At 40.9% G+C, this 10,428-nt stretch overlaps 1 long non-coding RNA gene across 1 annotated transcript in view; it reads left to right on the forward strand.

Annotated features, from left to right (window-relative positions):
* Window positions 1-8,412, forward strand: part of LOC109023521 (uncharacterized) — a 57,835-nt gene extending 49,423 nt beyond the window's left edge. The window contains exon 3 of the long non-coding RNA XR_002002950.3: window positions 5,755-8,412. This is a non-coding gene — a long non-coding RNA (uncharacterized lncRNA). The remainder of the gene's footprint in view (window positions 1-5,754) is intronic.
* The last annotated feature ends 2,016 nt before the right edge of the window (window positions 8,413-10,428 follow it).

A 10,428-nucleotide genomic window follows, 5' to 3' on the forward strand; every position in this document is an offset into this window, starting at 1 on the left:
TTCAATTTCTTCATTCAATCAATATTTATTGAATGGCTTCTCTATGCAAGACATTGTGCCAGGAACAGTGGGAAATATTAGAGTGCATGAGATGGTGTATGCACACCAAGAGAATGTTTTCATTCTATTAGATAGTACCTAAACCCAGCAAGCCACCACAAAGATCTGTGCTAAGCAGCACGAAAGGGTATTAAACAAAGGCTGAGGGGCTGGAAAAAGGGAGCGAGCCCTTCTCATGAGGGTCCTTGGGCAAGACTTCATAGTTTATGGATTTTGAGCTGAGTCTATGAGGGCTAGCTGATGAATAGATTATGTTTGTAAGCTTTTGCATTATTTTCTGCCTGAATCATGTTTATGAGGAAGACAAAAATATGTTGTTCCCTCTTAAAATAATTACAGTTCGTTCAGCAGATACTCACTGAATGCTCACTGTGTACCACATGCTGTACTTCCAAGAAGACAACTTCCGGGTTCCAAGTAAAGTCAGAAATAAGCACACTGCTGAAGGTGCACTCAACTGGTCCTTTCAGATGAAAAGTATGTGAAATGTATGTGTTTCTATGTATATTTTAAAGGGTAGCCACATCTTATTCTTCATGAATTGAAAGCTGGAACAGACCCAAGAGAAAGCTCTTCCCTACTTTTCCTAAGTCATTTGCCATGACTGGTTTTCAAAGTCTTTAGGGAGTGAATGATTTCAAGTTCTACGGTTTACATAAATCTTTGACTACTGAAGCCTATTTCAAAAAAAATCTAACCAAACAAACCAAAACTCTTAACCATGGGAAAAGTACTGAAAATTAAGGGAGGAAGGAATTATTACAGTTTCCATTTTTTACTTAGGTATTATTTGAATATTTTTCCAGAAGCATATATTAATTTTATCTATTAAAGAAAGAAAGAAAACAATCTAATGTAACATCCTCTTGCTGAAAGTCAAGCATATTTTTGTCTCATTTGCCCAGGGGAGTTGTCTACGTAATAACTTCCACATACTTTAAGAAAGACATTGCATCTGTGAGTATTAAGGCTCTTTTTCACCAGCACCGTTATTTTTAAAACTGTCTTCATATTTGGTCTATAATCTAACTCTGTTCCAAATTTTTTTAGATGTAATAAAATTTCTTTTAGCCAAATTGTTTAGGAATTTGGTTTCTAGTTAAGTTGAAAACTACCATTGTTCAGAGAATTAAGTTCATCTTGATATGCCCACACAAAACTACAGAGAAGATCATTTAATTTTCTTTGATACTGTGAAGTTATTTCCAGAATATTCTCCTTTGGAAAACTAATTTTTGTCACACACTATAGCATAACACATGTGACAGATGTAGACTATTGGGCCAAACAAAATTATAATATCCTGGAAAGCTGCTTAAATGAATTCACTGTTAGTATTGACATACCTGTTATCTATTTATTTCTTTTAAAAATCAAGTATAGATCATGCTTCTGGTTCCAGTCAAGAGGGAGCACTCCATTTCTTGTAGATGCTCCCTCTTACAACTGTGGCCATAACACAACAAACAGACCTAGGGAAACTCAAAGGAGGAAAGAAGGTGGACTGCCTAGGGATTTGGGGACTTGAAAAACAAGCTGCTGGTAAGTTCTGTAAGTTTCGTTATTGCGTCTCATATATCCCAGACAGGGTGTTGCAGATGCCTCCAACCTAGAGCTGCCAACAGGCACAGACAAAATAAGCTCTAAGAAAAGTCTGTTCCTCCTAGTCAAAGGACCAAGAAGCTGGTGCCCTTGCAATAGGAAGCCTTTTTGGTAATACCTGCCCTACTCTTGCCAAGTACTAATGGGAAAATTATATTCCCCTCTCCACAGTTTCAGTGAGACGGAGTTTAGAGCTGATCTTCCTCCCCATCCCCAGTCTCTGTGGCATCAGATGGTGGTGCTCTGACTCACTTGCCCCGTGGTATTGGTAGGACTGATCAGGGAGCTAGTCTTCCCTTTCCTGCCAGCAGAAGCGGCCAGTGCTCCCATTCTCCCACCAGGGTAGAGTCAGCAAGGAGCAGCAGCAAACTGAACCTCTAACCCCCACCCAGCAGCAATGAGACTGTACAACAATGTGCAAAATAGAGCTAATGGGCACTCTGGTCCCCACTCCCGTCCTCACCCAGAAACAACCAGGCAAAATGAGGGGGTGGGATATGGATTCTCATTGCCCCTCTACTTCCCTCCATGCCCCCCACCACCACCCGGGTTTCAGCAGCACCAGTGAGAAGCTGACCTCCTGCAGCTACCCTGAAGCCACAAAGCTGTGTGTGTTAGCCCCCTCCTTCCCCACTCCCTGGTAACAATGGAGCCCAGCAGAAAGCTGAGTATCAGAGGAACCCGCCTCCAATATTTCAACATAGGTTTTCTATTTTCCATAAGTGTTGGCCAGCTGAGACATAAAGAGAAAGATACGAAGAGAGGAATTTTACAGCTGGGCCACCGGGCGTGCCATCACATATCGGTAGGACCGTGATGCCCACCTGAGACTCAAACCAGCAAGTTTTTTATTAAGGGTTTCAAAAGGGGAGGGGGTGTAAAACAGGGAGTAGGTACAAAGATCACATGCTTCAAAGGGCAAAAAGCAGAACAAAGATCACATGCTTCCGAGGGAAGAGGACAAAGGCAAAGCAGAACCACTGATAAGGGTCTATGTTCAGCTGTGCATGTATTGTCTTGATAAACATCTTAAACAACAGAAAACAGGGATCGAGAGTAGAGAACCGGTCTGACCACAGATTTACTGCGGCCGGGTTTTTCCCCACCTAGTAAGCCTGAGGGTACTGCAGGAGACCAGGGCATATCTCAGTCCTTATCTCAACCGCATAGGACAGACATTCCCAGAGCGGCCATTTATAGATCTCCCCCCAGTAATGCATTCCTTCCCCAGGGTATTAATATTAATATTCCTTGCTAGGAAAAGAATTTAGTGATATCTTCCCTACTTGCACGTCCATTTATAGGCTCTCTGCAAGAAGAAAAATGTGACTCTTTTTGCCTGACCCGGCAGGCAGTCAGACCTTATGGTTGTCTTCCCTTCTTCCCTAAAAATCACTGTTATTCTGTTCTTTTTCAAGGTGCACTGATTCCATATTGTTCAAACACGTTTTACAATCAATTTGTACAGTTAACACAATTGTCACAGTGGTTCTGAGGTGACGTACATCCTCAGCATACGAAAATCACAGGATTAAGAGATTAAAGTAAAGACAGGCATAAGAAATTATAAAAGTATTACTTGGGAACAGATAAATGTCCATATTAAAATGAAATCTTCACTATTTATGTTCCTCTGCCGTGGCTCCAGCCGGTCCCTCCATTTGGGGTTCCTTACTTCCTGCAACAGCTGAGTTTTCATTCCCATTTGGAGGCCAGGAGATGGTAGGAGTCAGTGCCTCTCTTTCACTGGGAAGGTGTCAGTGGGGCCAAATGGGGAGCTGAGCTTCCTCCCACCCACCCCACTGCAGTGAGGCAGTATGAGTCAGCACTCCCTTTTTGCCAGGATGGTGTCAGGAAGCTAAACATACACATCTACCTAGTCTTCAATATCTCAACAGGGGGCTGCCTGCTAATAAAAGAAGATTAAATATGATCCAGAATATAATATAAAAACCGTCAGGATACAATTGAAAATCGCAACATGAATGAGAAAAGACAATTGACAGATACCAACAACAAGATGAATTAGATGCTGGAATTATCTGACAAGAATTTTAAAGCAACCATCATAAAAATACTTCAATAAGCAATCACAAATTCTCTTGAAACAAATGCAAAAAATACTGAGAAAATCTCAGCAAAGAAACAGAAGTTATAAAAAAGAACCAAATGGAAATTATAGAAGTGAGAAATACAATAAGCTAAATAAAAAACTTAATGGATGGGCTCAATAATACAGTGGAGATGACAGAGGATAGAAGCAGTGAACTTGAGGACAGGTCAACAGATTTTACTCCAGATTAACAGAGAAAAGTGTAGACTGAAAAAAATAAAAACAGTCTCAGAGGCCAGGTGAGGTGGCTCACGCCTGCAGTTCCAACATTTTGGGAGGTAGAGGTGGGTAGATTGCTTGAGCTCAGGAGTTTAACACCAGCCTGGGAAACATGTAGAAACCCATCTCTATAAAAAATACAAGAAATTAGCCAGGTGTGGTCACACATGCCTGTAGTCCCAGCTATTTGGGAGGCTGAGGTGGGAGGATTGCTTGAGCCTGGGAGGCAGAGGTTGCAGTGAGCCAAGATCATACCACTGCACTACAGTCTGAGTGACAGAGCAAGACCCTGTCTCAAAAAACAAAAACAAACAAACGAACAAAAACCATAAACAGAGTCTCAGGGACCTGTGAGACAATAACAAAAGAGCTAACCAGTTGTACCATTGGATCCTCAGGAGAGAGAAAGTGGGACTGAAAAAAGTATTCAAAGGAATAATGGTTGAAAAATTCCTGCATTTGGTGAAAGACAGAAATATAGAGATTTAAGAAGCTTAAAGAATCTCAAATAGAATAATTCCAAAGAAATCCACATTAAAACTTATCATCCTTAAAAGTCTGAAAACGAAAGGCAAAGAAAAATCTTGAAAGCAGCCAGAGAGAAACGATACGTTACTTATAGGAAAACACCAATGCAAATGAGGACAGATTTCTCTTCTGAAACCATAGAGGCCAGAATAAAGTGGCACATTTTTCAAGCACTGAAAGAACAGAACTGTAAACCTCAAATTCTGTTTCTGGCAAAAATGTCTGACAGGAATGAAGGAGAAATAAAGACATTCTTAGATGAACAAAAGCTAAGAAAACTCGTTGGTAGCAAATCTATTATTTAGAAAAATGGCTAAAGGAAATAGCAGAAGGCTTAACACTTCAAAAAGGAAAGAATATTGGAATTGGTAAAAGAAATAGGGGTAAATATAATAAATTGTCTTTCTCATGAGTTTCTTAAATCGCATTTGATGGTTAAGGCAAAAATTATAACATGCATCTGACATGGTCCTAATCTTGGTAGAGCCAATACTTACAACAATCATCTTTAAGAAGCTGGGAGGGTAAAGAGATCTAAATGGAAGAAGGTCTCTGTACTCTACCGGATGTGGCAAAATGCTGTTACCAGTAGACTCGACAATGATGATATCTTTGTATATTGTAATACCTAGAGCAAGCACTAAGAAAAGTGTACAAACAACACACTGTATGACTTCATTTGTATCGTATGCTCAAGATGACAAAATTACAGATTAATGAGCTAGGGCTTCAGGAAATGGAAAGGAAAGGAAGTAGTTGTGGCTGTAAATGGGTGGTGTGAGGGATCCTTGTGTCGGAACTGTACTGAATTGTAGTGACCATATGCATCTATGTGTGTGATGAAATTGCTTATTACTAAATACGCACACAAACACACACAGACACACAACTGAGTCCATATAAAACTGGTGCTATCTGAATACACTTGACGCATTGTATCAATGTCAATTTCCTAGTTGTAATATGGTACTCTAGTCAGACCAGATGTTACCACTGGAGAAAACAAGATGAAGGGTATATGGGCTCTCTGGATTGTTTTATTATAACTGCATGTGAACCTGCAATTATCTCAAAATATAAAAGTTTTGGCGATTAAATATAAAGTGTGTGAAACATCTAGTAATTTCAGTTTTTCAATCAAGTCGATTCTGAATGAATTTGTTATGCTTAGGTGATCATAGTTTATGAAATTTAAATAGCAGTGCTAAATGTATCCTATTCTCTATATTTAGAGAAAGCACATTGGCTGGTCCAGTAATACGTCTGGCATGTGGTGTCGGGTGCCATTGAGGCTGAGGAGATTCCAATGTACGCAAGCATGTTTGATGAATCAGGGGCTGATGACTATCGGAAAACTGTGGCGTAATGGAAGATCCCCAGAAGGAGAATTTACAGCTACTTCAAGTGGAATCTGGCACGATGAACAGACTGGCCACAGGACCTGAAGACTGGAGGAGAGTGACACTTCTAACTAATAGCATCTAAAACATCCCAGATGAGCTACTTCAAGAGTGTTTGTGAACATCTTGAAACAAAGGCCTATCTTGTAAACAAACAGAGCTGTCCCACTAAACTCTCCTGGCCTAGGGCCTCTTCTGGGAGCATTCAGAGAAAGCAGGACTTAGAGGATAGGGAGTTAAGCTTCCTGCCCTGGTTCAGATCTGCAACTGAGCAGTGAATGACTCAGCACCAGGAGAAGGCATCTGTGGGCCTGAATGCTGGCAGCCAGGAATAAGTGCAAAGGCTGTGCCAGTGATGGCCAGAGTGGACGGGACATGGCAGTGGAGGCTGGAGTCATAGTCCACACTTTACCCTCAGCATCTGAGAGATACCCCTAGGGAATCCCAGAGCTGTGGAACAAGGAGGAAATTATGTGAGAGATGGGGAGGGGACCAATGCCACTCAGTTTCACAGAGAGGGGTTATCAGGCAAAAGAATATAGGGCAGTTATTCTGAATCTCGCACACATTGGAATCACTTGGGAACTGATTCCTGGATCTTAGCTCTATCAATTCTGATTTAATTGGTCTGGGTGCATTTGAGCATTTTGGGAAGTTTTTAGTTTCCCAGGAAATTCTAATGTTCAGTCAACGCTGAGAACCATTGATCTAAGCCTAGGGCTCTCCAACTTAAACTTACATCGGAGTCACTTGGAGGGCTTGGTAAGCAGTAAATTACTGATTCCATCCCTAGAGTTTCTGATTCTGTAGGTCTGGAGTGAGGCATGAGAATCTGTATTTCTGTGAAGCTCCCAGATGATGCTGATGCTGAAGGTCTGTGGAACACATTCTGAATGGTACTGACTTGGGTTAAGTGTTTATTGAGATGACATTTGTACCCACCATGTGGGGTGGGTGCTGGGGACATTTGGATCATGGAAACAGTATAGAGCAGGACCCAACACACAGGCTTATTAACAGCCTGAGCCTCATGCTGCCTCTGCTGCATTCCAGCTACATGAACTTGAATAATTTACTCAAACTTTCTAGACCTAATTTCCCCATGAGTAAAACAAGAACATTATGGCAGCTACTCACAAGTTGGTTGCAATATTTTTTTTGTTTTGTTTTGAGGCTGGAGTGCAGTGATGCAATCTCCACTCACTGCAACCTCCACCTTCCAGGTTCAAGCGATTCTTGTGCCTCAGACTCCTGAGTAGATGGGATTACAGGTGTGCACCACCATGCCCAGCTAATTTTTGTACTTTTAGTAGAGATGGGTTTTCACTATGTTGGCCAGGCTGGTCTCCAACTCCTGGCCTCAAGTGATCCACCCACCTCAGCCTCCCAAAGTGCTGGGATTACAGGCGTAAGCCACCATGCCTAGCAAATACTTAATATTTTAAAAGTGCTTTTATCACTGATAAACACACTACATACATTATAATAATTTAATCCCCAGCTAACCCTGTGAAGTATTATTTCTCCTGTTTCACAGATGACGAAGCTGGGAAGTTGGGTTAAGTAACTTGCCCGAGTCACACAGGTAGTTAGGATTGGCTTAGAATCTGAACCCAGGCAATCTGAATCCAAAGCCCATATACTTCACTATTATACTATACTAGTGCAACAAATATGAGCTACTATGGATAGTGATTATATGAAGAATTAAATGTAATGAAATTCTTAAAACTCCAGTTCATTGTTTTCATGCAACACAAATAGAACACAGTAGATATGAGGAATTGCTATAATTAAATCTAAACTCAGTTCTCTAAACCAGTGTTTCTCCAAGTGTGTCTTGAGATTACCTACAAAGAAATCATTTGGAAACTCCCTACCTCAAATCTTTGGAACCACAATCTCTTGGGGGCAGGGCTACAGAATCTGAGATTTTAAATAAGTTCCCAAGGAGAGCTGGTTTCCCAGCTGTAGTCTGAGTCACATGCCTATAAATTAAACATATTTAGTAATCATTCTTTTCGTATTTCTCAGACTGATCTAGTGTTTTTCTCAATGTTATTTTTTATGAATTTAGAATACACTATTTTGAGTAGCTCAAGTAGAATTGTCTACAGTTTGAGAAAATAAAACCTATCCTTTAAGCTTTTGTACGTAGGCAAATAAAATAATAATCTGGCTTAAAATCAAAATCATTATGATATGTGGTGGTGAGGGAAGAGAGAGACCCTCTCATATTGTTTTATATTGTTTTATACTCAGAAAAGGGAAGAAAAGCAAAACGAAAGGCAGGTAGCCTGGTGCCTAGGAACCAGACCTGAAACCAGCCCTGGGCCTGCCTGACCTAAGCCTGGCAGTTAAAATTAGACCCCTGATCTAGCAACTGATGTTATCTATAGATTCCAGACATTGTATGGAAGGACACTGTGAAACCTCCCGTTCTGCTCTGTTTCACTCGGACCACTGGTGCTTGCAGCCCCTGTCACATACCCCCTGGCTTGCTCAATCGATCACGACTGTCTCATGCGGACCCCCTTAGAGTTGTGAGCCCTTAAAAGGGACAGAAGTTCAGCATCTGACGAGCTCGGATTTTAAGACACTAGGCTGCCGATGCTCCCAGCTGATTAAAGCCACTCCCTTCCCTATCTCGGTGTCTGAGGGGTTTTGTCTGTGGCTTGTACTGCTACAGTGGCTCAAGAACCCAACTTGACAAATAAAATAAGCAAATAATTTCATTTTAGAGATAAAATTAAATTATAGCTGTATCTCTGACCTTCCTGTTGTACTTCCTCAGTTTAAACAGCTGAGTAATTAAGACTTTTTTAATGTAGAATTTACTGACACAGTAAAGTCAGTTATATATTTATTTATTTATTTATTTTCAGACTCAACAGAGATAGGATACTGTGAAGTTTTACAGGAAACCATTCCTATTTGAGGAATTCCTCTGATTCAATGTTGTCAATGAGCACTTAAATGACAATGACAAAAGTTTCCACTCTGGGTATGATGGACTGGCATGTTACCACCCAGTACAACTGGAAAAGTTGCATAAACTTTTTTAAAACAAGTTCTTTGAAAACACAGACACATTATCAAAGGAGGGAGAACTTTAGGGGCTAACATGGCTGAGAGAGGGGAAGCAAAGAGTTGAGCCCAATATTTGTTGCTGCTTTTTCCCTTGTGGCATTTGCCAATTTGTAGGGGAGAGAGAGAGAGAGACAGAGAGAGAGAGAGAGAGATACAGAGAGAGAGAGAGAGACCCAAGTAGAGCAGAAGCTGAGAAAAAACTGGCAGCAAAGGGTCAGGAATTGAGCAGCAGTGTAAGCAGTCTCATGGGGCTGGGGTGGGAGAGAAAGAATTGGAGTATAGGGCCTGCTGAAGAAGAGTGTCCGTGGTAAAAGACCAGTCCTTCAGCTGTGATCCACAAAGGGCTACATCTTAGGAGTAAAGACAGACTGACAGCAAACAGACTTTGAGTCAGCTCAATCCCAGGCTAGTTGGAAGTGATTGGCAGTACCCTGTCTGTCAAAATCAAAAGTAAATATCCCCTGGAGGAGGATAACCTTGTACAGAGCCTCAAATCATTGCTATAGTTTTTCATACATAATATCTGGCAAGTAACAAAGAAAGTACTTGGCCAGATCAAATCACTGAAAAATCACAAGAAAAAAAAAATAGACAATGGAAAGTGACCAGCAGGAGATCCGGATACACAGGTTATGGGTTTTTTAATGATTACTATGTTCAAGATAATAAACGGCAAATAGGTAACTTCATCAAAGAATTATAATCCATTAAGGAGACTCACATGAAATTCTTAAACTGAAAATATTATGCAAATGAATAACCTAGTAGATGAATTTAAAAGCATGTTGACACAGTTGAAAAGAGGATTAGTGAGCTTTAAGGTACTAGACTATATCCAGACTAAAGCTTAGAGAGCAAAAGAAATACAGTAAAGAGCTAAAAGGCAAATGGAATATGGTGAAAAGGTTAGTACACATGCACTTGGAGCTCAAAAAGGAAAGGGAGAAGAGAATATGACAAAAGCAATATTTGAATAGATAATGATCAAGAATTCTACTAAAGTGGCTGGGCGCCGTGGCTCATGCCTATAATCCTAGCACTTTGGGTGGCTGAGATGGGTGGATTACTGAGGTCAGGAGTTTGAGATCAGCCTGGCCAACATGGTGAAACCCCCTCGCTACAAAAATACAAAAATTAGCCAGGTGTGGTGGCATACACCTGTAGTCCCAGCTACCCAGGAGGCTGAGGCAGGAGAATCACTTGAACTTGGGAGGCAGAGATTGCAATGAGCTGAGATCATGCCACTGCACTCCAGCCTGGGCAATACAGCAAGACTCCATCTCAAAAAAAAAAAAGTATTCTTCTAAAATGAAGAAAGACATTAATTCACAAGTCCAAATTTCTACAAACCTTAAACTGAGTAAACACAAAGAAAATTGGACTAGGCACATCGTTTGAAAGTGCTGAAAATGGGAG

This window comes from Gorilla gorilla, chromosome 16 (assembly GCF_029281585.2).
Source record: "Gorilla gorilla gorilla isolate KB3781 chromosome 16, NHGRI_mGorGor1-v2.1_pri, whole genome shotgun sequence".
NCBI classification, from domain to species: Eukaryota; Metazoa; Chordata; class Mammalia; order Primates; family Hominidae; genus Gorilla; species Gorilla gorilla.